General features: G+C 41.0%; 1 long non-coding RNA gene across 3 annotated transcripts; it reads right to left on the bottom strand.

Annotated features, from left to right (window-relative positions):
- Positions 1–96: 96 nt before the first annotated feature.
- LOC306644279 lies at positions 97–26,698 on the bottom strand. 3 transcript variants are annotated; one of them, XR_013759258.1, is made up of 5 exons: positions 25,557–26,698; positions 24,360–24,532; positions 10,590–10,742; positions 4,895–5,017; positions 97–363 (listed from the first exon to the last, which is right to left on the bottom strand). It is a non-coding gene; the product is annotated as an uncharacterized lncRNA (long non-coding RNA). The 3 variants fall into 3 exon arrangements; XR_013759259.1 differs by lacking the exon at positions 10,590–10,742 and adding an exon at positions 7,155–7,265 and having other exon boundaries at positions 4,895–5,032; positions 25,557–26,697; XR_013759260.1 differs by lacking the exon at positions 10,590–10,742 and having other exon boundaries at positions 4,895–5,032; positions 25,557–26,696.

Here is a 26,698-nt window from a genome sequence, read left to right as displayed (position 1 = left end):
TTGTGGTGCTGGGGATTGAACCCAGGGCCTTGTGCATGCGAGGCAAGCACTTTACCAACTGAGCTATATCCCCAGCCCAGTGTATCCTTATTTAAAAAAAAATATTTTTATTAGTTGTTAATGAACCTTTATTGATTTATTTATATGCAGTGCTGAGAATCAAACCCAGTGCCTCACACATGCTAGGCAAGCGTTCTACCACTGAGCCACAACCCCAGCCCCCCAATGTACCCTTAACTTCTGAAATATCCTAGCTTAGCAGCACAGCATGCTGTAGAGTAGAGGCCATTTCCACTGGTGAAGGTGAGGTTGAATAGGAGCTGCCCAGCATCAGAAGACAGGATCATACGACCTATTGCCAGCCTGGGGGAAAAAAAACCACATTCAAAATAGGAATTAATTATTATTATTAGTAGTAGTACTGGGAGTTGAACCCAGGGGACTTACATCCCCAGTCTTTTTTTTTTTTTAATTTTTTTAGTTGAGATGGACACTATACATTTTAATTAATTAATTAATTAATTAATTATATATGGTGCTGAGGATTGAACCCAGCACTCAGCTAGGCAAGTGCTCTACCACTGAGCTACAACCCCAGATCCCCCCAGTCGTTTTTATTTATTATCTTGAAACAAGGTCTTGCTAACTGACTGGGATTCTCACTAAATTGCTGAGGCTAGCTTTGAACTTGCAATCCTTCTACCTTAGTCTACCAAATCACTGGAATTCCAGGTGTGCACCACCACACCAGGCTCTGAAAATTGGAATAGTAATGTCTATTGAATACATGTTGCTTTTACATACTTATAATAAAGTTGAAAATTTTTAAGTTGAAACATTGTGAATTAGGATCATTTGCATTGCCAGAACCCACCATCATCATCTTCTTTTTCTTTCTTTCTTTCTTTTTTTGGTACTGGGGATTGAATACAGGGGCACTTTACCACTAAGCTACATCCCAACCCCTTATTTATTTATTTATTTTTAAATTTTGAAACAGGATCTTGTTACATTGCTGAGGTTGGCCTCAAAATTCTGGTCCTCTTGCCTTAGCCTCCCAAGTTTCTGGGATTACAGGTATACACCACTATGCCAGGCACCCATTATCTTCCTTAAATGCCTGTTTTAAAATTGTTCAAGAGCAGGGCTTGGTGGTGCTCACCTGTAAACACAGTGACTCTGGAGGCTAGCCTTAGTAACCTAGTGAGACTATATCCCTAAATAAAAAGTAAAAAGGACCCCTCGAGATGTGTTTCAGTCATAGAGCAACCCTGGGTTCAATCCCCAGTACCAGGAAAAAAAAATTGTTCTAGAACCTTCTGAGAATCCTGATTTTCTATTACAATTCCCCCACCACATCTTTCAGACTGGCTTCACCATCTTCCACACTGCCTCCATGCTATCATTATACTTCATCTAAGAGCACAGGATCAGAAATATAAGACCTATCTATGTTCCAGTCCCCTCTCAATCATTTAACTAGATTGTTTAAACTTTCTGAATTTGTCAAGACTCTTTTAGTGGCAAGTAACAGAAAAGAAATTCAAACTGGCTCAACAAAGAAATGAACGTAATGGCTCACCTTGGAAAAGTCCAGCTGGATTTAATACATAAACAATGTCACCAGGCATAGTCTTGGTCTCTTTCTCTCTCTCTCTTTTGTGCTGAGGATTGAACCCAAGGGCACTTAACCACTGAACCTGCATCCCCAACCCTTTTTATATTTTTTATTTTGAGACAGGGTCCTGCTAAATTGCTTAGGGTCTCACTAATTTGCTGAGGTTGGTTTTGAATTTGCACTCCTCCAGCCTTAGCCTCCTCAATCACTGGGGTTATAGGTATGCACCACCATGCCTGGCAAGAATGGTCTCTTGGTTCTGCTTTCTTGTGTGTTGTCTTCTTCTTGTCTTCAACTGTTACAGTAATGGTTCTCAGTGTGACTCTCTCTGGCCTACCTAGGGCATATGCTCATCTCTGGATCCAGTGGTGAACCAGGCCTGATTCTGTCCATCTTGGAGTCAGGATGGTGTCAGACCCCTAATTTCCCAGGGAAAACCAGGGTTCTAATTGCAGAGGGAAGGGGAAGTCACTTTGAACAAACAGAACCAACAGATACTCTCAGTTCTCACTTTCCTTGTCATGGGAATCTCGCTTCTGCCAAGTGCTCAAGGCTGCTGGGAACATCAGAAAAGATCAGGGCTGTGATGTTTCCTTGAAATCTTTTAAAGTTCAGTGGGAATGAAAGTGGTCTTGGAGATGATTTGTATGCCTTTTCCTCCAACCGTTCACCTGACCCAAAGGCACGTGGTTTGTTCATCTAAAGCCTACCCTTCCAGGCTGGGGTTGTGGCTCAGTGGTAGAGCACCCGTGAGGCACTGGGTTTGATTTTCAGCAACACATAAATAAATAAAGGCATTGTGTCCATCTATGACTAAAAAATATATATATATATTTTTAAAGCCTACCCTTCCTGCAGTCTCCAGTCCAGGAGGAATTGGACTTTTTTAGCACTTGGAGTCTCTTGTGTACCTGTGGATCTCCTCAGCATTTGACTAGACCACACAATTTAGCATTTAATTAGATATGGTCTTTCATTGTCTTTATTTTTTAGGAGTTTCACAGTTGGTCAGTTTTCATACAGATCATCAACATTTATGTTTGAACGAGAAACAACTTGGACTCCCAGGGGAGCTCGTGCTCTTTCAGGATGCTGAACATGCCCACTGTGGCCTAGCTGGTAGCTGTCCAAGGAGTTTATGCTAATTTTAATTTTGGCTTGAAATAGAACCAACAATCGTATCAGTTGTACTGTTCCTTAGGAATTTCATATACATGTTCTTCTCTTTCTAGTTAGTTAGTATCTCCCTGAAAAGAAGAACTTGCACTCGTCCTCTACTCTTGAAGGTCTCAACCACAATAGAACACTTGAAATGTGCAGCATCTCCTTGTTGTGTGTGTGTTTGCAGCACTAGGGATGGAACCCAGGGGTGCTCTATTGCCAAGGTACACCCTCTGCCCTTTTTACTTTTTTGAGAAAGGATCTCACTAAGTTTCCCAGGAGGGCCTCAAACTTGTCATCCTCCTGCCTCAGCCTCCCAAATCACTGGGATTATAGGTGTATACCTGTGACCCTGCCTGTTGGCTGATTTTTGAAGTGATCTTCTGAAACAGCAGAAAAATAAGTCACAAATCCAGGTTGAAAAAGTTTCTTCTCTCAAAACACAGTTAACTTAATCTCAGGACACACAAATTTTCAGTTGAGTCCCAGAGTCCTGGTGCACCTTTCTTGGGCTCCTTGTCCTGGTTTTTGTCTTCTCTTGGGGATGTGCCATCCTACCACCCATTACTCCAGAACTACTCCTTTGTAGTCAGAGCCAAGAAAGAGTCTCACTCTGCCACTTTCTGGAACCTTTCCATCATTTCCCGTTTCTACTTTAAGTAATGCACTTCAGAAAGAGAACTTGAACACCACCCTTACTTTCCAGAAAAGACTCTGCCTTCTCAGACACACAGTTCCTTCTAGCCCTAAACAGAACCGTACCTCAATCAATGAATCCCTTTCACAGGCTTATAAAACACACATCCATACAAAGTGTCATGAGGACTTAGAGACAGAAAGCACCCACCCCAAAGGTCTCTTTCAGAGGGATACCTCGCTCTCTGGCAGGCCATGGGGAAGGTACCTAGGAACCCTGTTACCTTTCACTTTCTTGTGCCCTCCAAAGCCTCCCCTGGTGATGAACCTAGGGATTAGGAGGGTGGAGCACAACTCCCCATCTGGGTTTACCCAGTTTTCCCAGCAGAGGAGGGTGCTGAGACTGCAGGCAAGAGAGGAAACCCAAGATAGAGGAAGGACAGGGTGTTGGTTCCTCCACTTGTTAAGACCAGGGTTGTGTAGCAAGATGAGTCGCAGCATGCTCAGCATTTCTCCTTCCTGGCTTGGTTTCACCTCGGCCCCAGTTTAGTGGCAACCCTGTGGGCTCAGAGGGGTGAGGGATTCAAGAGGAGGAAGCTTGTACAATCCCTTGTCTACAAGGGGAGGGCCAGACATGAGGTGGAGTCTCAAAGCAGTCCTGTGCCAAAGGCTGAGTCAGTTATATTGCTCCTTGTCTGGATGTGGCTTCTCCTGCTTGCTACCCTGTTCAACTACCTTCTAATCACACCAAAGTTCTTATCATTCCTGACATGAGAAGCAACTTCAAGAATCTTGCTCAGTTGTACCAGGCTTCCCTCAGCCCAGCCCTTTATGACTTCCTTCCTTTCCCTGTATCACTTCCTGTGCCCTTGTTAGCCTTCCCTCTCACCATCTCTTTACTTGCTATGCTATCTAACACTCAGCTTTCAAATCTTCTTCAAATATAATGTTGGTGAGTGGGGTAGGGTAGAGCACTTGCCTAGCATGTGTGAAGCACTGGGTTCGATTCTCAGCACTACATATAAATAAACGAATAAAATAAAAGTCTATCAACATCTAAAATATATTTTACAAAATATAATGTTGGTGAATGCTATAGTTTGAATGTGATATGTCCCCCAAAGGCCCATGTGTTGAAGAATTGGTGCCCAACTGTGGCACTACTGGGAGATGGTGGAACCTTTGAGAGGTAGAGGTGTGCGTCGGCACACACTTGTAATCCCAGTGACTTGGAAGCCTGAGGCAGGGGGATTACAAGTTCAAGGTCAGCCTCAGCAACTAAGAGAGGTCCTAAGTAACTTAGTAAGACCTTGTCTTAAAATTAAAAAAAAAAAAAAAAAAAAAAGAACCAGGGATGTGGCTCAGTAGTTAAGCATCCCTGTGTCCAATCTCTAGTATGGAAAAAAAACAAAAAAAAAGGTAGAGTCTAGTGGAAGTTAGATCATTGGGGGACAGGAAGGGGAAATTGGGTCCTGGTACCTTTCTCTCTGTGTCTTTGCTTCTCGGCCACCATGAGGTGAACAGGCCTTCACTGCCACTCACTCTTGCCATGATGTATTATGCTGCCACAGGTCCAAAAGAACGGGGTCAAGCAATCACGGACTGAAAACCCTGAAACTGTGAGCCAAAATAAACATTTACTCCTTTTGGGTTAATTATCTCAGGTATTTTTGTCACAGTGACAAAAAACTGTCTAATACAGTGAACACAAACAGTCTAATACAGTCTAATACAGTCTAATACAGTGAACACAAACATGGCAACTGAATATTTCTAGAAAATGCAAAGCCATTGAGAAGAAACTCAATAAATACTGGGATCTCAAACCAGCACACTATCAGTTCACTTAGCCTGGTAAGTGCCTGTGGGTGTTCTAAAAAGCAGTGTAAGTAAAATCCATTAGAATGGCTAAAATGAAAAAGACAATACCAAGTACTATTGAGAATATAGAACAATTAAAACCCTTATACATTGTTAGTGGTAGTATAAATTTTGTAAACCTACTTTGGGACACTGTTTGGTAATACCTATGAGGAGATGCCTGGCCTATGATCCAGACATTCCAAGAAGTACATACATATGTATACAAAAACACGTCCAAAAATGTTCATAGCAGGGCTGGGGTTGTAGCTCAGTGGTAGAGTGCTTACCTAGCATGTGTGAGGCACTGGGTTTGAGTCTCAGCACTGCATATAAATAGAATAAAGGTCCATTGACGACTAAAAAAAATTTTTTTAAAGTTCATAGCAGCATTATTCATAATAGCCCTAAATTAGAAACAACTCAAATGCTTACCTATCATAGAACAGATGAGTACTGTGATATATTCATAAAATGGAATGTTAGACAGCAGTATAAATGAATTATTCCTTCACATAGACACAAAAACAGACACAAAAGAGTACATACTACATGTTCAAAAACAGGCGCACTATGCCTGATAGAAATTAGAATGTTGTTAGAAATTATAATGATGGGCAGTGACTGGACAGGAATGTGATATTTCCAGGTGCTGGTAAGGTTCTATTTTTATTAATATGGGAGGCAGTCACACAGATATGTTTTGTAAAAGTTTATTGAACTGTATGCTTAGAATCTATGCACTTTCATGAATGAAAAGAATAGTCCAGACACGGTGGTGGTTACCTGTAGTCCCAGCTACTTGGAAAGCTGAGGCAGGAGGATTGCTTGAGCCCAGGAGTTTGGGGCCAGCTTGTGAAATATAATGAGACCTTGAGACCTTGCCTCCAAAAAAAAAGAAGAGAGAGACAGAGAGACAGACAGGGATGGAGGTGTAACCTAGTAGTAGAACATGTACTCAGTATGTATGAAGCCCTGGCTTGGATCTCCAGCACCAAAAAGAAAAAGAAACAAGGAAAGGCAGGCAATGTCTGCACCACTGGTTCAATCCCTGGTACTGCGGGGGGGAAAAAAAAAAGACTTATCTACTCTAAAGTTTCAGTAATCCATAAAGTGTGCAGGAGGAAAAGAGGAAGAACCAAATTAAAATGGAGCAAACTATGTTATGTGCATTTATGAATATGTCAAAATGAGTCCCCACTATTTTGTGTAACTATAATGCACTAATAAAAGAAAAAAAAAAAAGGTGTGGTATTGTTGTGAGGATGGATATATAGGTCATAGTTCAGCAAACTTTTTCTTTAAAGGGCCAGATAACATTTTAGGTCTTGTAGCCATAAAATCTCTGTCATAGCTACTCAATTCTGCCATTATAAAACGAGAGTAGCCACAGGTAATACAGAAATGGATGAGCCTAGTTGTTTTCTAATAAAACTTTGTTTACAGAAATAGGTGATATTTGCTGTCTCCTGATATAGATTAAATGAACAGAATAGACTGTAGAAATGAATACATTCTTACTCATACAATACACTGATTTTTTTTTTTTTTTTTTTTTTTTTGGTATTGAGGTTGAACCCAGGGGCACTCATTCACTGAGCCACAGCCACAGTTGTTTTTATATTTTATTTTGAGACAGGGTCTCACTAAGTTGCTTAGGGTCTCACTAAGTTACCAAGGTTGACTTTGAATTTGTGATCCTTCTGCCTCAGTCTCCTTAGTCACTGGGATTACAGATGTGTGCCACCACAACCAACTAGATTAATTGATTTTTGATAAAGATGCCAGTGTAATTTAGTAAAGAAAAGGCAGTCTTTTCAACCTATGGTGCTGTTAACAGTAGGCTATTTGGATGAAAAAAATGAACCTTGACTCATACCTCACATCATACACAAAATTTAAGTAAACAAAGATCATAGGTGCTGGGGATGTAGTTCAGTAGTAGATCATCTCCATAGCACGTGCAAGGCCCTGGGTTTGATCCTCAGCTCTGAAACAAAAAAAACAAAAAACTAAAACCATTAAATTTCTAGAATATATAGGATGAAATTTTTATAATAGATTAGACAATAATTAAGACACCAAAACCACAAACTTCAAAAGAAAAAAATTTGATGGGTTTTATATAGATTAAAAAACATTTATTCTTCACAAGATATGGTTAAGAAAATAAGACAAACCATGGACTGTGAAAATTTTTATAACAAGTATTCAACAAAGGGTTTGAATGCAGAATATGTTAAGAATTCTTACAACTCGATTGTACGAAAATAAATGGCTCAAAATAAAATGGGCAAAATATTTGGGCAGTCATTTTGCAAAAGAGGATGTATGGAGGCCATTATGCACTCAAAAAGTTACTTGACATCATTAGTCATTAGGTATATTTAAATTAAAACCAAAAACCCCAATGAGGGCTAGGGATATAATTCAGGGGTGGAGAGCTTGATGAGGGTGCACGAAGTCCTGGGTTCAATTCCCAGTACCACCACCACTACGACAACAACACTGCACACCTACCAGAACAGTAAAAAGTCAGGCCTGGTGGTACACGGTGTAATCCCAGGGACTCGGCAAGCTAATACTGGGTTGTAAATTCAAGGCCAGCCTCAGCAATTTAGTCAGACCCTTTCTCAAAATAAAAATAAAAAGGGCTGGTGATGTAGCTCAGTGGCAGAAACCCTTGAGTTCAAGTCCCAGTACCAAAAACAAAACAAACAAACAAAACCAAACAACAAAAGCCAAACTTCAGAAACATCCCAAAGTGTCTATCAACTGATGAACAGATAAACAATTTGAGCTGGATTCATTCAGCAGAATTCTACTCAGAAATGAAATGAAAAGGAACAGACCACTGATACAGGCACAATATGGATGAATCTAAAAGCATTATGCTGCCAGGCATGATGGCAGATGTCTGTAATCCCAGCAACTCAGGAGGCTGAAGCAGAAGGATCACAAGTTAGAGGCCAGCCTTGGCAACTGAGTGAGAGTGAGACCCTTTCTCAAAAAAAAAAAAAAAAAGAGTTGAGGGTAGCTGGGTATGTAGCTCAGTTATTCAGCATCACCGTTCAATCCCCAGTACAGCAAAAGATAAAATAAAAATCATTATGCTAAGTGGAAGAAACCAGAAGAAAAACTATAGAAGTATGGATCCACTTACTTACATGAAATTCTGGAAAAGGGAAAACAACAGTGGTAGAAAGCAGATGGGGAATTGCCAGGGGCGGTAAGTTGGAGAGGAATGATTAACTAAAGGCCATGAGGCATGTTTGGGGGCAATGGAAATACTTTATATTGTGATTGTCCTGGTGGTTGTATATCTATATACATTTACCCAACTTGTTAACTTAAAGTTGGTAGATTGTTTCTTTTTCCTTTGGTAGTACTGGAGATTAAACCAGGGGCACTACACCACTGAGCTATATTCCGTCCCTTTTTAAAATTTTTTGAGACTGGGACTCGATGAATTGCTAAGGCTGTCCTTGTACTTGTGTCCTCCTGCGTCAGCCCCCCAAGTTGCTGGACTACAGGTATACACTCATAGAGTTTACTGTAAGAAAATATTACTAAAAAAAGACTGACCAAAAGATATACAATCTCACTTTACACATGTTGGTTAACTGCGTATCTCCTTTCTGCCTCCAGCAGATACACGTTTATAATCCCTTCCTAGTAGTATACCCAACATAGTATATGTTTTTTGTATTCTTTGCTTAATGTGTTATACTAACTGAGACTTGGAAACACAAGCATTTGCCTTTTAGAACTTGTCTTCTTGGACCCCAAGAGGAAACAGAAGTTAACCGACTTGTTAAAATATGAAAAAGAGCAGGAGCTGGGAGCGTTAGTGGTAGATCACTTGCCTGGCATGCACAAGGCCCCAGGTTCCATCCTTGCAACAACAACAAAACAACAACAACAAAAAGAGGGTAGAAGAGTTCAGTCATGGCCCTGGCCTGACCAGAGGAAGACATGCAGCCCACTGCATCTGTTTATGGCTCAGAGGCAGGTCTACTACTTGGACCAAGTACTTCAAAAGCACTACAAATACCAGTATGCCTTGTTACCCAGAGAACATCACAAACGAGTATCTCAAGTCCAACTGATGTCTGAAGTGGAGTGGAGGAGTCTTGGTGTCCAACAGAGTCGAGGCTGAGTTTATTACATGACTCGTGAGCCAGAAACTTATGTTCCTCTCTTTAAACAACCTCTTCCAGAAAGTCAACAGAAGTAAAGTACATCTGGGGGTTGTCAATTAAATCTTCTTCAAATTTAATGCATATATGTATATAGGGTAGTATTGAGTGAATACTTGAAAAATGCACAAGTCATTCATCCACACCTCTGCATAAGCGGCATTACTCACAGCAACAGAGCTTGTTAATTGAAACTGCAAGTAATTATTGTAAGGTGTTTAAGATAAAATTTCTCCTAGACAATTTTTCTCTTAATATAGTGCCTGTCTGACTTTACCTGTTACTTTTGCTAAAGTTTATTTATTGCATTTCTAAACAAAAAACAAGAACAGGAGGGTTAGAGGTGTAGCTCAGTGGCAGAGCACTTGCCTAGCATGTGTGAGTTCCTGGATCTGATGCCCAGCACTCTTGGCTCAGAGAGACTGCTGGGTCCTAGTACAGGAAAACCACACTCACACTCTTGCTCTCCCACACATAACCCAGAGGCCGCTGTGAGCCCACCACAATGTCACCCTTCCCCTAGTCTCCTAGATGAACTATATCAGGTTTAGAGATGGGGAGGGGTGGGTGTTAGAAGTTGGCCTTTGAGCCAGGCGTGTGGTGCACACCTGTAATACCAGTGGCTTGGGAGGCTGAGGCTGGAGGATTGCAAGTTCAAAGCCAGTCTCAGCAACTTAGCCAGGCCCTAAGCAACTTAGTGAGACCCTGTGTCACATTAAAAAATAGAAAGGGCTGGGGATTTGAGTCAGTGTAAAGTGCCCCTAGATTTCATTCCTTTTTTTTTTTTTTTTTAAATAATTTGGTCAGTTCTTTCTTTCTTTCTTTCTTTCTTTCTTTCTTCTTTTTTTAATGTTTTAGTTGCAGGTGAACACAATACCTTTATTTTACTTATTTATTTTTATGCGGTGCTAAGGATGGAATCCAGTGCCTCATTCATGCCAGGTGAGTGCTCTACCACTGAGCTATAACCCCAGCCCTTCCTAGGTTCAATCCCCTCCTCCCCACCCCCCCAAAAAACAACTCAGTTCAAACATCTTCTCCTCGAGGAAACTTTTCATGACAGCCCCTCTGGTCAATATGACCTAGGGATCTCTCTGATGTACATACAAGCACACTGCACTTTCTCTCTCAGCCCATAAGATGAACACAGAAACGGGTAATGTGCGTTCCTCTCCTAGCCTGTGAACTGGGGGCAGGGACTATCGTATCATTTCTGAATTCCAGGCTCTAACACAATGCTTGGCTCACAGTAGAAGTTCAGGAAGTTTCTGTGGAATGAATGAGCAGATGAGGTTATCAAGTCTTGCAGTCCTGGGAAGCAAGATCCAGAGCCTGGTGCAGTGTGGCACATGCCTGTAAACCTAGGCACTTGGAGGCTGGGTAGGAGGATTACCAGTTTGCAACTTAGCAAGACTCTGTCTCAAAAAATAAAATTTGAGAGAAAGGGGTAGGATGTAGCTCAGCATTAGAGTGTCTTTGGGTTCAATTCCTACTACTGCTCCCTCCAAGAACAACAAAAAAGCCCAGGTCCAGGGGCTAGACAGGCAGTCAGAAGGGAGGTGAGTTAGGGGGTCTTAGGTCTGGTTACTGAGGCACAAATTCTCAAGGGTCGGGTCAGACCAGAGTGAAATTTAATGCTGACTTCACTGAGGTTGGGCTACAGCTTTTTATATCTTCCCAGTGAGGATGAGACTGGGAGGGTCCCACAACCTCACGTACAGCTTGAATTCAGTAACCCAGGTTTAGACTTACACAGTTGAATTTATCTATTGATGTGTTCACTTTTTTATGTGTCACCCTCTCACCAGTGTGTGCACTCTGTGAGGACAGGAATCTTATCTGACTACGTCACAGCGCTCTGACCAATGCCTGGCACATAGACAGCACTCGATAAATATTTGTTGAATAAACTCACTCACACTGAACCCACGAGGGAAAAACCAGATGCAGCATTATTCATTCATTCTGTAAAATATAATTGACAATAGGCCTGAAGAAGCGCCGATCAGCACATTCTTTGCTCTGTGGGAAGTCGGATTTGAGAAGACTAACGCAGATTCAAGTGTTGCTTGGTAAATACACAGTCAGGCCAAGGGGACTTGGAAGATCTTAAGAGTCTGAGACTGAGCTGTGGCGCCCAGATGAGTCAGGATTTCCCATATGGGCACAGATGTCCCTTGCCAAACAGGATCCTGCCTTGCCCAGTGCTGGCATCTCTTTCTTCCCTATCACTGTGGGAGAAACACTGACGGTCAGTCCTCTCCCATTGGCCTTCTCAGTGCTCCTTATCAGTCACAATGCTTCAGTCCTTTTGGTTTGACCTCACATTACAGTGTCCAGGATTACACAGTGTCCTTCATTGGTTACATTTTCCATTGTGGCTTGTCAATGAGATTTGGGTTAGAATCTCACATATCCTGCTAAAGATAAACCATCCTAGCCTATAGATCAAGACCTTCACTGAGTTGCAAAGTCCCTCAGTCATTGTTCCTCAGTTTCCCGTCTTTAGGAAATGAAATAACACCTTTTTCTCCTAACCCACAGGGCCAGGGTTGTCAAGTAAAATAAATTGAAGAAGATGAATATGGATGGCTTAGAACTGGAGGTACAGCTCAGTGGTAGAACACATGTTTAGCATGTTTGAGAATCATGGTTCTAGCCCATTAAAAAAGTCATCATTTAACTCACAATTAAAGTTCTATGCCATATTTGTCACTAACAAACTATGTGACATTAAGTAATTTTGTCAGATACCTGTCATGTTTTTTTTTTTTTTTTTTTTTTTTGCGGTGCTGGGGATTGAACCTAGGGCCTCATGCTTGCAAGGCAAGCCCTCTACCGACTGAGCTATCTCCCCAGCCCCAACCTGTCATGTTTTTAATAATCACTTGAGAAAAATTTATTATTGATATGGTTCAATTGCCATGGGATTGCCATGAGCTAAGATATCTCCCCACTTTCCCAAGGAACATGTCAGAGGAAAAATAGTTGCTTTTTAGGTAAATATTGTGATTTTGTTTTGTTGAGTGCAATATGTAAACTTGGGGGTCAGAGCTGAATAGTTTGGCAGCAAAGAGTTTCAGAGGTTGTTTAGGGGAAGAGATAAAGACAGAGGAGGTAGCGATGTTGTACAAAGAGAAAACTTTTAGAGAGAGAACTGGTTTAACAAGTCAAATGGGAAGGATCAAATTGAGTTTTGCTTTGTGGGGTGTGATGTAATCCTCTTCTCCATCTCCCACAAAGACTTTAGTAAAATCTCATTAGTCACAAAAATACTTTTGAATTTGAACTTGAATGTATGAAGTTGGGGGGTGTACAGGGCTCAGTCTGTCCTGGAGATGTGTAGGGAGCAAGAGCAAAGACCAACCATCTTCTGGTTATATTATCAATTTAAAACTGAGATGAATTAGGTGAGCTTTATGGGTTCTTCCATCCCTAAAGTTCTCTGAGTATATATATGGAAGAAACAGAATGTTGTTGGGTAATTCTCATGGAGTAGATTGGGCTGGGACTTGGGAATCTTTATTTAAAAAATTTTACCCAGATGATGGCAATGTACACTAACCTTTGGTTTCATTTTACACAAATTCATCATTTTCTGTAGTAAGTTTTTTTTGTTTGTTTGTTTGGGTGCTGGGGATCGAACCCAGGGCCTTGTGCTTATAAGGCAAGCACTCCACAGACTGAGCGATCTCTCCAGCCCCTGTAGTAAGCTTTAATTACCCACAGAAAAATCACCCTTCCCAATTTGCAATATTTGTGTGTGTGGTGCTGGAGATTGAACCCAGGGCCTTATGCTTATGAGGCAAGCACTCTACCAACTGAGCTATCTCCCCAGTCCCCCAATGTGCAATATTGATGACAACAGCAGTTAGGGTATGCTCAGAGAATGTAAACTAACATTAATACTATTCTAAGTTATACATGTTTACAAAAATAATGTTTTGGGCTGGGCATGGTGGTGCATGCCTGTAATCCCAGCAACTCAGGAGTATTACAAGTTAGAGGCCAGCTCCAGCAATTTAGCAAGAACTTCAACAACTTAGCAAGACCCTGACCCTGTCTTTGAAAAAAAAAAAAAAAAATACTGGGGATGTAACTCAGTGGCAAAGTACTCCTGGGTTTAAACCATGGTACCAGAAAAAGCAAAAACCAAAGAAAGTAAAGGATGACCCAGAGAATAGGAGAAAATATTTACAAATCATGGACCCAATAAGAACTTGTATCCAGAATACATAAGTAACTCTTACAAATTAAAAACTCAACCCAATTTCAAAACTGAGCAATAGATTTGAATACAGATTTCTCTAAAAGAGATGTACAAATGGCTAGTAGCTCATGAAAGATGATCAACATCATTAATCATTAGGAAAATTAAAATTAAAACCACAAAGAGATAGCCAGGTGGTGGTGGCTCATACTGTAATACCAGTGACTTGGGAGGCAGAGGTAGGAGGATCACAAGTTTGAGGCCAGCCTCAGTGATTTGGTGAGATCCTCAGCAATTTAGTGAGACATTGTCTCAAAATAAAAAATAAAATGGGCTGGGGATATGGTTTAGTGGTAAAGCACCCCCAGGTTCAATCCCTAGTACTGGGGGGAAAAACAATAAAATGCACAATGAATTAATTAGAACAAATTATTATTTTTTTTTTTAAGAAAAACCACAATGAGATACTACTTCAACCCTCCCCACCACCACCACCGCTGCTGGACTGGCTAAAATAAAAAAGAAAATGACAAATGTTGAGGATGTAGAGAAACTGAAACTCTCATATACTGGTTCAAGCACTTTGGAAAGTGATTTGATGGTTCCTCAAAAAATTAAACATGAAGGTATTATGTGACCCAGTAATTCCATTCCTAAGCATCTATTCAAGAGAATTGAAACATAGGTTCGGTCCACATCTATTCAAAGATTTGAATATAATGTCCGTATATAAGCTTTTTTTTTTTTTTTTTGGTGTGTGAATGTGTGGGATTGAACACAGGGGTGCTCTATCACTGAGTTACATTCCAAATCCTTTATCATTTTTAAAAGTTTGAGACAAGGTCTTGTTAAGTTGCCCAGGCTGACCTTGAAGTCACAATTCTCCTGCTTCAGACTCCCAAATTGCTGGGATTATAATAGCATTATTTATTATAACCAAAGAGCAGAAACAACTCAAATATACATTAATGGTGAATGAATACACAAAATACAATATATTCATATATATAAAACATTATGCATCCATAATTAGGAATAAAGTACTGATTCAAACTCCAACATGCATGAATCTTAAACACATTAAAAGTGAAAGAAACCAGTTACAAAAGACCATGTATCACAGGGTGTGGTGGCATACACCTCTAATCCCAGCTACTTGAGAGGCTGAGACAGGAGAATTACAAATTCAAGACCAGACTGAGCAATTTAGTAAGACTGTCTCAAAATAAAATTTAAAAAGGGTTGGGATGTAGGTCAATGATAGAGCATTTGCCTAGCATGCATGAGGCCCTAGGTTTGATCCTTAGCAATATGAGAAAAAAAAAAAAAAAAGGTGAATTTTATGGAGTGTGAGTTATAACTCAATAAAGCCATTATAAAGAGCTGGATGTGGTGGCACATACCTATAATCCCAGCAAATTAGGAAGCTGAGGCAGGAGGATCACAAGTTTGAGGCCAGCCTCAATAATTTAGGAAGACCCTAAGCAACTTAGCAAGACCCTGTTTCAAAATAAGACAGAAAGGACTGTGGTGTGACTTAGCAGTACTTCCCCAGGCCTGGGTTCAACCCCCTAGAACTGAAAGAAACAAAAAAGCTCTTATAAAAAAACATTGCAGGATGTGGTGGTGCACACATGTAATTCCAGTTACTTAGGAGGCTGAGGCAGGATGATCACAAGTTTGAAGACAACCTAGACAATTTAGCAAGCTTCTGTCTCAAAGTAAAATTAAAAGAGCTGGGGATGTAGCTAAACTGTAGAGTACTTGCCTAGCATGTACAAGGACCAGGGTTAAATCCCCAATACTACAAGAAAAAAAATGTTGTATACACACTATGATCATACAAAACATTCCTCCACAAAATAGAGCATTTTAGATTCTGCTTTCTATTGCAAAACACACACAGTGTTAGGACTTCTTTTACAAGTAACAGAAATCCAGCTTAAAGTGGTTTAAGCAGAGAAAAGAATGTATTGCCTCATGTAACAAAAAATTACAAGGATTATTGGTTTTAGGTAGAGATAAATCTAGAGGCTCGAATGATGTAATTCAAGTATCCCTTTCTTCCCATCCCTCAGATCTGCTTTCCTCTATATCAACTTCATTCTCAGGTCTACTCTCCCCAAGTGGGGGTAAGATGGCCACCAGTTTCTACAGGATTACATCCTGCCAATTTGGCAGCTAAAAAAGTCTTTCCCAATAAAAATCCAAGATTAGACTTTGATTCCCCTGGCCTGAGTCATGTGTGTGTCCAGAGGGATGTGATACTCTTCTTGACATTATAGTAGGAGACAAACCATACTGAGTATTGATGTTATAATGTCATACTTGTGTTATTTAAAACATGTGAAGCTCATATGGTGGCACATGCCTGTAATCCCAGCTACTTGGGAGGCTAAGGCAAGAGGATCTCAAGTTTGAGGCAAGCCTTGGCATCTTAGTAAGACCCTGTCTCAAAATGCAAAAATAAAAAGGGCAGAGGATGTAGTTCAGGGGTAGAGCACTCCTGGATTCAATCCCCGTATAGAGGACTGGAGGGAACAAACAAACCAAACCAAAACAAAAGAAAACGTGAACTTAGAGTATTTTGGAAAAGAAGCATGGATACTTGGAACCAACATTGATTTACCAACATTAATTCAAATGGTTCAAAACTCTCCACTAGGGCTGGGGATGTAGCTCAGTGGTAGAATGCTTGCCTAGCATGTGCAAGGCCAAGGGTGTGACTCACAGCACCAAAAAAAAAAAAAAAAAAAAAAAAATTAAACTAACTAGCTGGGCAAGGTGGTACATACCTGTAGTCCCAGCTACCTAGAAGGTTGATGCAGGAGGATCTCCATTTTGAGGCCAGCCTGGGCAACTTAGAGAGATCCGGTGTCAAAACAAAACATAAGGGACTGGGGAGATAGCTCAGCTGGTAGAGTGCTTGCCTTGCAAGCACAAGGCCCTGAGTTCGAAGCCCAGTACCGCCCCCCCCCAAATAATAATAATAAAAATAAATAAATTAATTAATTAATTAAAAAAAATAAAAAGGGTTAGATGTAGCTCAGTGGTGGAGTGTTCCTGGATTAAGTCCCCAGTCTCACACACACACACACACACACTATAGGGCCAGGAGTAGAGTAGCTAAGTGCTAGAGTAGCTCAGTAGTAGACAGCTTCCCTAGCATGAGGTCCTGGTTTCAATATCCTGCACTGCCAAAAAAATAATAAATAATAAAATAGATTGCAAAAGTGGTAGATCAGGATAATAATGCTTGGGATTTTGCATTTTAATTTTTGCAAGGCACTACACAAGTCTTTCATTTTGTTCTTGTAAAGACTGGATAATTGAGTTGGGTGGAGACATAGTTCAATGACCAGCCATTTCCAAAGAGGACTAACTGACAATGAATCAACCTAGCAAATGTTGGTGAGCCACAGAGATCGGCTCTTAGTCCTGACCTGGATGACCTGTGTATTAACTATTTAGATACAGATAGGGAAACTGTTTACTAGATAGAGGGAGGGTATAAGGCCAGAAACAGGTGCTATGTTGCCAAGGGGAAAGATTCAAATTAAGATTTTATAGAATCCTGGAGTCAGTACAGTGGTCTGAGGAGGTCTGTGCCTGTAGATGACCAAAAACCAACTAGACCACGAGAGAATCAATGGGAAAATGATGGATTGCCAAGAATCACAGGGGAGTTGGGTGGTGCTTGGTTTGGGGTCTGAAAACATGAAGCAAGAGCCCATCCCATGGCAAGGTGAAGGACACGGCTGATTATTCTGTACCCACAAATTGCTTCATATACAATACTTTGTTTGACTCTTGCAAAAATCTTGCAAAGTAGGTTTTGTATTCCTATATTACAGAAGACAAAATCTGAGGTTCTGATAAATTAATTTCCAGTCACACACACCAGGCTGGCCTGGATTAGTGAGGGAGGAAGCAGTATCAGGGAGGAGGCTGACCCTAGCGACTCAGCAATGAGCTCAGTGTCTGTCTCCTGGGGTCGCAGTGCCAGGCCCCGCCCACCAACACCTGGAGAGTGTGCCATGTCAGCATTTACCGCAGGTTCATTTCTAGACCAAGGAAAGGGGGTGATGCCAGGACCCCTAGAGTTTCTCCACACAAGTGCAGACCAAGAATTCTGTGTCCATGTTGCTCCAGCCTTGGTTTCTTCTGGGATTGGGTTTAGGGGTGGCACCCAGTTCTTCAGGAGTGGGGGGTGTCTTTATATTTAATTCTCTCTTTCTCCTAAAGCAAATCCCAGAGATGTGTGGGCATCTTCTCTCCAGAAGAAAGACTTAGGCAGATAGTAGGAGTTGCTGGTGTCTGGCTCATCCTTTCTACACAGGGACAGCTTCCAGGGCCCTGTCCATGTCTGTAGGGACGTGGCAGTGATGTTTTAGCTCCCTTCAGAGCTAAAGTTTCAGGCATGATGTTGTTCTCTGGATGACAAGTGGGACACAATAATGAGAACCATAGGCAAGAGGCAGGGAACAAGAAGCTGTCCACTGAGGAGGATGCTGGGACAGGGCGGGGTGGAGCTAGCCTAACTGGTTCATCCCAGCCAGAAAAGGGCAAGTCAGATCTGGCTCCCAGGGGAGGCTAGAAAGGGAGGGGTGTGGTGCTGACTCAGGGCCTGCCTGAGTCAGGTGACAAGGCAAGGACAGCTGTTCCCTGGGTGTTTTTAGAAAAGTTTGAGTGACAACCTCTTTCATGGGCTGCTTCTGTACCTCCTCAGAAGCAGGCAGAAAAAAGGACGAAATCTTCTTTATAACAAGTTCTGGGTGAGGGTGCTACTATCTGGTTATGTTGTGTTGATCCTTCTGATGATGAACTTGGAAAACAAGAGCAGAAATTAATAGAGTCTTCCAAATTCCTTTGAAATTCTCTTAAAGTCCTTAATCTTATTTTGCTTAGATCTTTTTAGGTGCCTTGTGCGGAATCTAGTGCAGAAGTTAAGAGAGCAGGCACTGAACTTAGGAGAGCCTGGGCTCAAAACTTAACTTTTTACTTTGATTAAATTTTTTAAAACTTTCAATTGTGGAAAAGTTTGAATATATACAAATTATACCTGTTAGTATGATGAACTTCCATATACCCAAATGCAGCTTGATTAATTACTAACTTGTGGCCAATCTTGTTTAATCTATACTCATCTTCCTTCATCATCATCATCATTATTATTATTATTATTATTATTATTTTGAGACAGGGTCTTGCTATGTTGCAAAGGTTGGTCTTGAATTCGAGATCCTTCTGCCTCTGGGTTTTCTTTCTCCTTTCTTTCCTTCTTTTCTTCCTTCCTTCCCTACCGAGCTATCTCCCTAGCCCCCTTTCTTTAATTTTTTTAAAACTGGGTCTTGGTATGTTGCCCATGCTGATCTTGACCTCTTGGGCTCAAGCAATTTTCCTGCTTCAGCCTCCCAGGTAGCTGGGACCACAGCACCTGGCTTGGCTAGTGCTTCTGCTTGGTAGAGCTCAGCTCACGTTCTGAGAGCCCACAGGTGGGGTGAGGATGGAGAAGTGAAGAGGGAGAAGAGCTCTACATACTGAAGACTCATGGTGGAGAGTTTCCTAGTGAAAGAAAGCAGGTTTGATGCTGAACAGCTAAAGTCTGACAAACGTCTAATACAGAAGTAAATGAGTGTGCATATGGGGGAGGATGGGGGAATGGCACTAGTAGGAACAAGGTAAAGAAACAGTGTCTCTCCCTATTTGACTGTCAAGGACACTAGGCAGGTTTGCCCTGTGGACACCAGTGCCCTAAAAAGTAGGACAAAAAGTAGTGGAACCCTGAATGCACAAGCGTGGTCAAGGGCCTGGTTTCTTCCTGTGGGTATTTAGCACAAGGAGATGTCTACTTTCAGATATTGTTCTGGCAGTGTCTAACTCCATTGTTATGTAATATGAGGGCTTTTGATACCCTGGGCTTCTACCCTTTCTCTGGCTTCAAGAAAGAGGTGGGGCAGCCTGTAAATAACTGGGTGCTTATAGCAAAGACCTGGAACCAGACAGGGCAGGGCAAGAGCTGCCAGCTGCCAGCTGAGAGTTGAGCACCAAGCTTCAGGAACAGAAGCCCATAAAGTCTGGGCTTCCATGATTAAATAATTGTGATAAAATAATCTGTCACATTAAAAAATGTGCATAGCTATTATTATGCTATGTGGTGATTAAGGGCAAAAGAAATATATGCTGCCATAAGTATCCCAAGTTCCCTGAAGTGTGCCTCCTAGCCCTGTTTTATGTTGACCCATTCAGGGGGGATATACTATGCAAAGTTTCATTTTCAAAGAGAAACACTATGTTCATGTATTTAACGGTGTTCTCCATTCTTTGGCATGAACAGAGCAGTTATTACTTTAATAGATGGCCAAATATTAGAAAACATAATTATCCTTTTCTTTGGATGATATTTTGTTTTCCTTTATGCATTAAAAAATTATGGGTTGGAGATGTAGCTCAGTGGTAGAGAGATTGTCTAGCAGGTGCAAGACCCTAGGTTCAGTCCCTACTACTGAAAAAAAAAAAGTTAAGAAAAAAATACACATTTACATCTACTTACAATATATATAATGTAGATATGTAGTCCCAGGACCCTTAAGATTCTTACTTGATGCATAATCACTTTTAGAAGAGGCATAAAGTTGCAAAAATGGATTTAGAAGTTCTTCCCTTACAGGATGCTCCCATGGAATAATAGAATGTTTTCTAGGTCTCAAAACGAGTGATTTTTAGCTGGATGTGGTGGTGCATGCCTGTATCCCAGTGACTCAGGAAGCTGAGGCAGGAGGATCACAAGCTCCAGGCCAACCTCAGCAATTTATCAGGGTCCTAAGCAACTTAGTGAGACCCTGTCTCATAATAAAAAACAAAAAAGTCTGGGGATGTGGCTCAGTGGTTAAATGCCCCTGGGTTCAATCCCTGGTACCAAAACAAAATAATTAACAACAACCCCCACCAAAACAATAAATAAACAAACAAAAACACAAATGATTTTGAAAAACTTGTGCCCTTCTGGATTAGCATTTTTCAAACCAATGATCCGCAAATAGATATTTTTTAAAAAGTTCTTGTGGTGATAGTAACAATGTTTCTGAAAATTAACTGAAAGCCAAGCACCGAGTCTCATTTAATTCTCACACAACCCTATGGTCATTTCTATTTTGTTCCCAATTCACAGACAGAAAAACTCACTTAAGAGAGGTGAGGTAACTTAACCAAGGTGTCCTTTCAATAAAATGAAGCATATGGAACTTAGGTCTGACAGACTCAAGGCCCATGTTTTTAGCCATTGGGTGAGACCAGTTGCTCCCTCTGATACAGGTGGGAAGAGCTGGCATTCTTTGACAGAAGTCGATGGTGTAGAATTTTTTTACTGCGTGCACACGCACGTGCGTGTGTGTGTGTGTTTGTGTGATCTGCTCTTTTCAACTATTGAATTTCTTTTGTTTTCCTTACTCCTTCTAATGATATTATTAAATATTTACAACTCAAGTCAGATCTGATTCTTGCTTCTTCCTGTTCTAATTTTTTATTTCTCCCTCCTTTGACTTATTTCTGTACCATGTTCTTCCTCCACGATGGCTGTTGCTTTTTTTTTTTTTTTTTTAATAACTTTATTTTACTTAGTTTAGTTTATGGGGCTCAGGATCACACCCAGTGCCTCATGCATGCTAGGCAAGCACTCTACCACTGAGTCACAGTCTCATCCCATGGTTGTTGCTTTGATAATTTATCTGTTCTAATTTTATTTGTAACTTTTCTGCTCTCATTGTCTTTATGGTACAATTCATTCTTCCTTAATAGTAATAACCTACATTTGCATAGTGTTTGCTCTATATTAAAGTACATTTACATGTTATCTTATTTAATTTTTTAAACAGTATCCTGTAAAATACTATGTCCTTTGGTATCAGCTTGACATGAGGAAAACAGTGAGGTTAAATGAATCATCTGATGTCATTATCTGTCACTAGAAGAGCTGATTCTTGAAGCTATATTGTTTGACTCCAAGTTTAGTGTATTCCACTGAATTACAGTTGCCCTGTTAGGCTTAACAGTATTTCTAGTTCACAGAAATAAATTCTGGGGCTGGAGAGATAGCTCAGTCAGTAGAGTGTTTGTCTTGCAAGCACAAAGCCCTGGGTTCGATCCCCAACACTGAAGAAAAAAAAAAAAAAAGAAAGAAAGAAAGAAAGAAATTCTGTAATAAAGCTACATCTTTAAGAAACAGAAACTCCAATGGTCCATTTTCAGAGTACAGTATTTAGCCTTTAATGTAAAATTACTGAGGATGTAAGAAAATCAGCTGAAGAGGAAACAGAACAAATGGTTACCAGCAGTTAACACCTGAGTGTGACAGATTCACAGCCCTTGACAAATGGAAGGGAGGTGAGGGGGCCTGATCAACAAGATAAACTTCATAGTGCATTCTTCCAGAAAGGCCTTCTCATCACAAGAGAACAAAGGGAGGTAGGAACAACTGAAGGTAAACAGTTCTTTAAATAACCCAATGGGAGACTGTAAAACCTAGGTGATGGGAAGACTGTGCCTCCAATACTACTCAGCCAATGAGGAACCAGGGGAGGAGCCTTGTACACCAGGGAGTAAAATGCAAATTTTAACTGCTCTGGGTGTGCCTGCTCCCAAGACATCCAATCTTGCAAGACTGTCTGTAAAAGCCTCACAAGATACCTTGTGTCTCTAAGTCCATTCTCTGGGTTTGAGCATGTGCACTTCTTTCTCACATTTATTTATTTAATAAAATTAATAAAATATCATTCCAAAGGTATCATACTTCCTTTTGAAAAAAAAATTTTTTTTTTTTTGGGTACTGGGGATCGAACCCAGGGCCTTGTGCTCGCAAGGCAAGCACTATACCAACTGAGCTATATCCCCAGCCCCTGAATTTTTTTTTATATTATGCTCCTGGTTGTAATTTTATTTTTCTTTTTTTATCTTTTAAGCATTTAAAAAAATTATCCAAAAGAATATGTTTATTTATGTATTTGTACTGGGGATTAAACCCAGGGGTACTTTACCACTGAGCTACAGCTTCAGACTTTTTGGAAATGAAAATTTTGAGACACAATCTAAGTTGCCTAGGACTTCTCTAATTTGCTGAGGCTGACCTCAGACTATGACCTCAAACTCCTTGGAATTGGGAAGATATATAGCAACTATGGGAAAGACAATAGTATTTCTGGAGCAGACCCCGTGGAAGGTAGGTAGGAAAGAAATGTTGACTAGGGCCTGGAGCCCCTTAAATGCCAACTTCAGAGGCCTACATTTCAGAATTGAGACAGTGGAACTAGCACACACACATCCAATGAGCAGGGGAAGACTTTGGGCAACATTTTTTTTTGTACCCGGGATTGAACCCAGTGGTCTTAACCACTGAGTCACATCCTTCCCAGACCCCAGCTTTTTTTCTTATTTTGAGACAGGGTTGGCTTAGGGCCTGGCTAAATTGCTGAGGCTGACTTTGAACTGGTGATCCTCCTGCCTCAGCCTCCTGAGCCTCCTGTGCCACTGGGATTACAGGTGTGTGCAGTGCCCAGGTGGGACGATACTTTTTTTTTTTTTTTTTTTTAACAGGAGGGGCCCTAAATCAAGATATTCAGACAGCCAGGCAAGGGGGCTCAGACTGCATGGTAGAGCAGCCTATAGTCCCAGGAAGGAGGAGGAGTGTTTGAGCCCAGGAGTTTGGGACCAGCCTGGGCCACATGGCCAGAATTTAATAGCTATTCAGCTATTTAAAAAAAAAAAAAAAGATGTAGGTAGAGCAGAATTTTGGCAGGATCTGGTGATAAGAACGGTGGTAGACCTAGGCAACCAGTGCTTAGCCTCAGGACAGGCTAAGGAGGACCTTCCTCTTGGAAGTCTGTAGGTGTGAACGTAGGAAATAGGTAGCAGTAAATAAGCAAAGTCACAGAGTCTGGAGGAGTTGGTTTTATAGCAAGGCAATGAATGACACAGCAGGGCTTGCCCTTCCAGGAAGACTCCACACCTAAGAAGAACCAAGAGGGCAAGGTGTGTGGCAGGGAGGCAAAAGAACAAGAAATCAGGTACAGAGACTAAGCAATAGTGCAAGAAAATTATGGAAAAGATGTTTCTGAGTCAATATCTTGAGATAGGAATAGAGCCATAGAGGCCATAGAGACAGGTCCTGAAAAGCTTAAACTGAAGGCTAGAACCAGAACTTGTTTTTTTTTTTTTTTTAAAGAAAAATAATAAACATAATACTTTCATAATATAAACAGATAAATATCTTTGGCATTGGGGATTAAACCCAGGGATTTTTTAATGACTGCCATGTATCCTTGTTTTTTTCTTTTCTGGAGTCACAGGTCTTTCTTGACTCGACCACTTTGACTGGCTTCAGTAGATATAACTAGATGTTTATGCCTCATTCAAATAAAACTTTCACTTTTTTGTGTGTGTGTCGGGGGTACCGGGATTGGACGCAGAGGCACTTAAACCACTGAGACACATTCCCAGCTGGTTTTATATTTTGAGACAGGGTCTTGCTAAGTTGCTTAGAGCCTCTCTCAGTTGTTGAGGATGGCTTTGAACTTGTGATCCTCCTGCCTCAGCCTCCCAAGTTGTGAAACTTTGAATTAATTTTACTAAATTAATAGTAAGTATCAAATACTAACTACTGGCTGAGCCTCCCAATTCTTACCTTAATGTAGTATGCAGTTATTTGGAGGTTTTCTTCCCTTTTTTTTTTTTTGGATATAGTCCTGATTCCACTGTTAATAGTGTGAACTTTCTTCTCCTTAGACTCCCCATCTGTCAATTATGTCCAGGGGTTGAATTATGTTGAAGATATGACAGTTCTAAAATTTCATGCTCCTGAATTAATAATAAATAAAAAATTGTTAATAAATACAAGTAATTTCTGAAGTTTCAGAATGTGGGTTCATTGAGGAAAAGTTCCTGATAAAATTATTGGTAATAACTGGGATATAGGATGAAGCTTAAAGACTTTCATTTTATTTTTAGCTGCCCATTACTCCCTAAATTTATATAATAGTATTACTCTCCAAATTAAGCTTTCTACATTAAAAAAAATCATAATATTTTTGGGTTGGGGGAGTAGCTCAGAGGTTGAGCACTTGCCTCACATATATGTAAACCCTGGATTCAATCTCCAGTACCACTAAACAAAAACAACTTTCAAGATACTTTACAACGTTGGGGTTTGAGTTAATCAGACTTATTTTGGGAGGCATAATCAAGCTAACACTGAAAATTTTCTTGAGGTGCTCAAGGTTATAACTCTGAATTGATGACATATCTGTGAAGCACTGCCTGTAGCTGGCTTTGTGATTTGCATAGCTAGCTTATTTTGGAATTGTGATTTTATCATAAGACATTCCCAACTGAATAAGAATGATTCAGGTGATAAGAAGGTTTAACAGATAAGACCAAGAAAAACAATCCGAGAATTCAATCTAAGAGGGAGATATATTAGAGAAGACAAAGAATCTTCAGTTATGAAGTTTGGGAGCGTTTGCAAAGGAAGAATGTAAGACAAATCTTTATTTTTGTTCCAAGGATTAAACATGCTAAGTGCAGGCTCTGCCACTGAGCTATAACCCCAGTCTCTCATGCTATAATAATCTTTTCTAATTTTTATTTTTTGTATTGGGAATTGAACTCTGAGGTGCTGTATCAATAAGCTACACCCACAGCTCCTTTTTTGAGACAAGGTCTCACTAAATAGCTTTGAACTTGCCATCCTTCGGCCTCAGTCTCCAGAGTAGCTGGGAGCCACCACACCCTGCAAGATAAATCTTTGAAGAACCTGAGACTGAAACACGATGATCAGAACTGCCTCAAAGACTCATTTTAATTATATATTAAATACACAAACATTCTGGTGATGGCGGAGTTGGGTGTAAAACTGCAGCTTCAAATTCTCAATCCTTGTTTCTTGCTTTCCAGATGTCCCAGGGTTTATTACTTTTTCAGGCTGAACCAGCTCACCAGGTTCAACCACTTTGCCATCACATCCTAGGTATGCTGGAGTGATGGAGCATACTGCGAATGGTAGGTCAGAAACACGTATATTCACACTACGGAAAAGGAAAAGAGGAAAGTGTAAATAAGATTGACGGGGAGCTGGGTGTGGTGCTGAGGCAGGAGGATCACAACTTCAGAGCCAACCTCAGTAATTCTGCGAGGCCCTAAACAATTCAGGGGGATCCTGTCTCCAAAAATAAAAATAAAAAGGGCTAGGGGTGTGACTCAGTGGTTTAGTGCTCCTGGGTTCAATCTCCGGTCCCAGCTCCCCCACCTACCCCGGCCAAAAAGAAAAAAAAAAAAAAAAAAAAAAAAAAAGAGAGAGAGAAAAGAGAAAAGGGGTATGGCAAATTAAGAGAAAACGCAAGGAAGGCTCTTCCTTGGGTTGGGGTAGGCTTCACCATCTTTGGATTTTCGACAGGGTGGTACGATTTGGCGTCACGGAGGGGCCCCGGCTCCTCTGTATAGAGTACTTGGCATCTCCAGGATTCCCAAGCACCGCAAAGGCCTGGAGTAGGTTCTACGCGCAGAGCACAACAGCGAACCTTCCGTTCGCGAGGAGATGCTCCCTGCGCCCAGGTGTTCCTCAGTCTTTCTTTTCTCGCCCCGGAAGGACGATTACATCATTCCAACCGGAGCAGCTTGGCCAGTTTTTCCATTTCAAACTTCTGCTCTCTCTAACGCCAATTCTTCCTCCGTAAAGAAACTGGGATGCAGCAATGTTTCTTGTCGTGGCCGGCCGACGAAAGCGGGCACTTCAGGAGGCCTTCACGTTTCAGCAAAGAAGCTACTAAATGACCCTTGCCGTTACTTTATATATGTTTTTCGCGTCTACGAGCCGTAGCTACACAGGAAAACATGACCACCCACGCCGGTCGCTGCGCCAAGATTCTCAAGCTCTACACTCCTAACAAACTCGGTGCAGTTCGCCCGGCGACCCCAGGAATGCAAGGGAACCAGGGACTAGTCACCGTCCTACGCCTGCGCAGTCGC

Source organism: Sciurus vulgaris (genome assembly GCF_902686455.1).
Source record: "Sciurus vulgaris genome assembly, chromosome: 14".
Lineage (NCBI taxonomy): Eukaryota > Metazoa > Chordata > Mammalia > Rodentia > Sciuridae > Sciurus > Sciurus vulgaris.
This window is presented reverse-complemented; position numbering and strand designations above follow the sequence as displayed.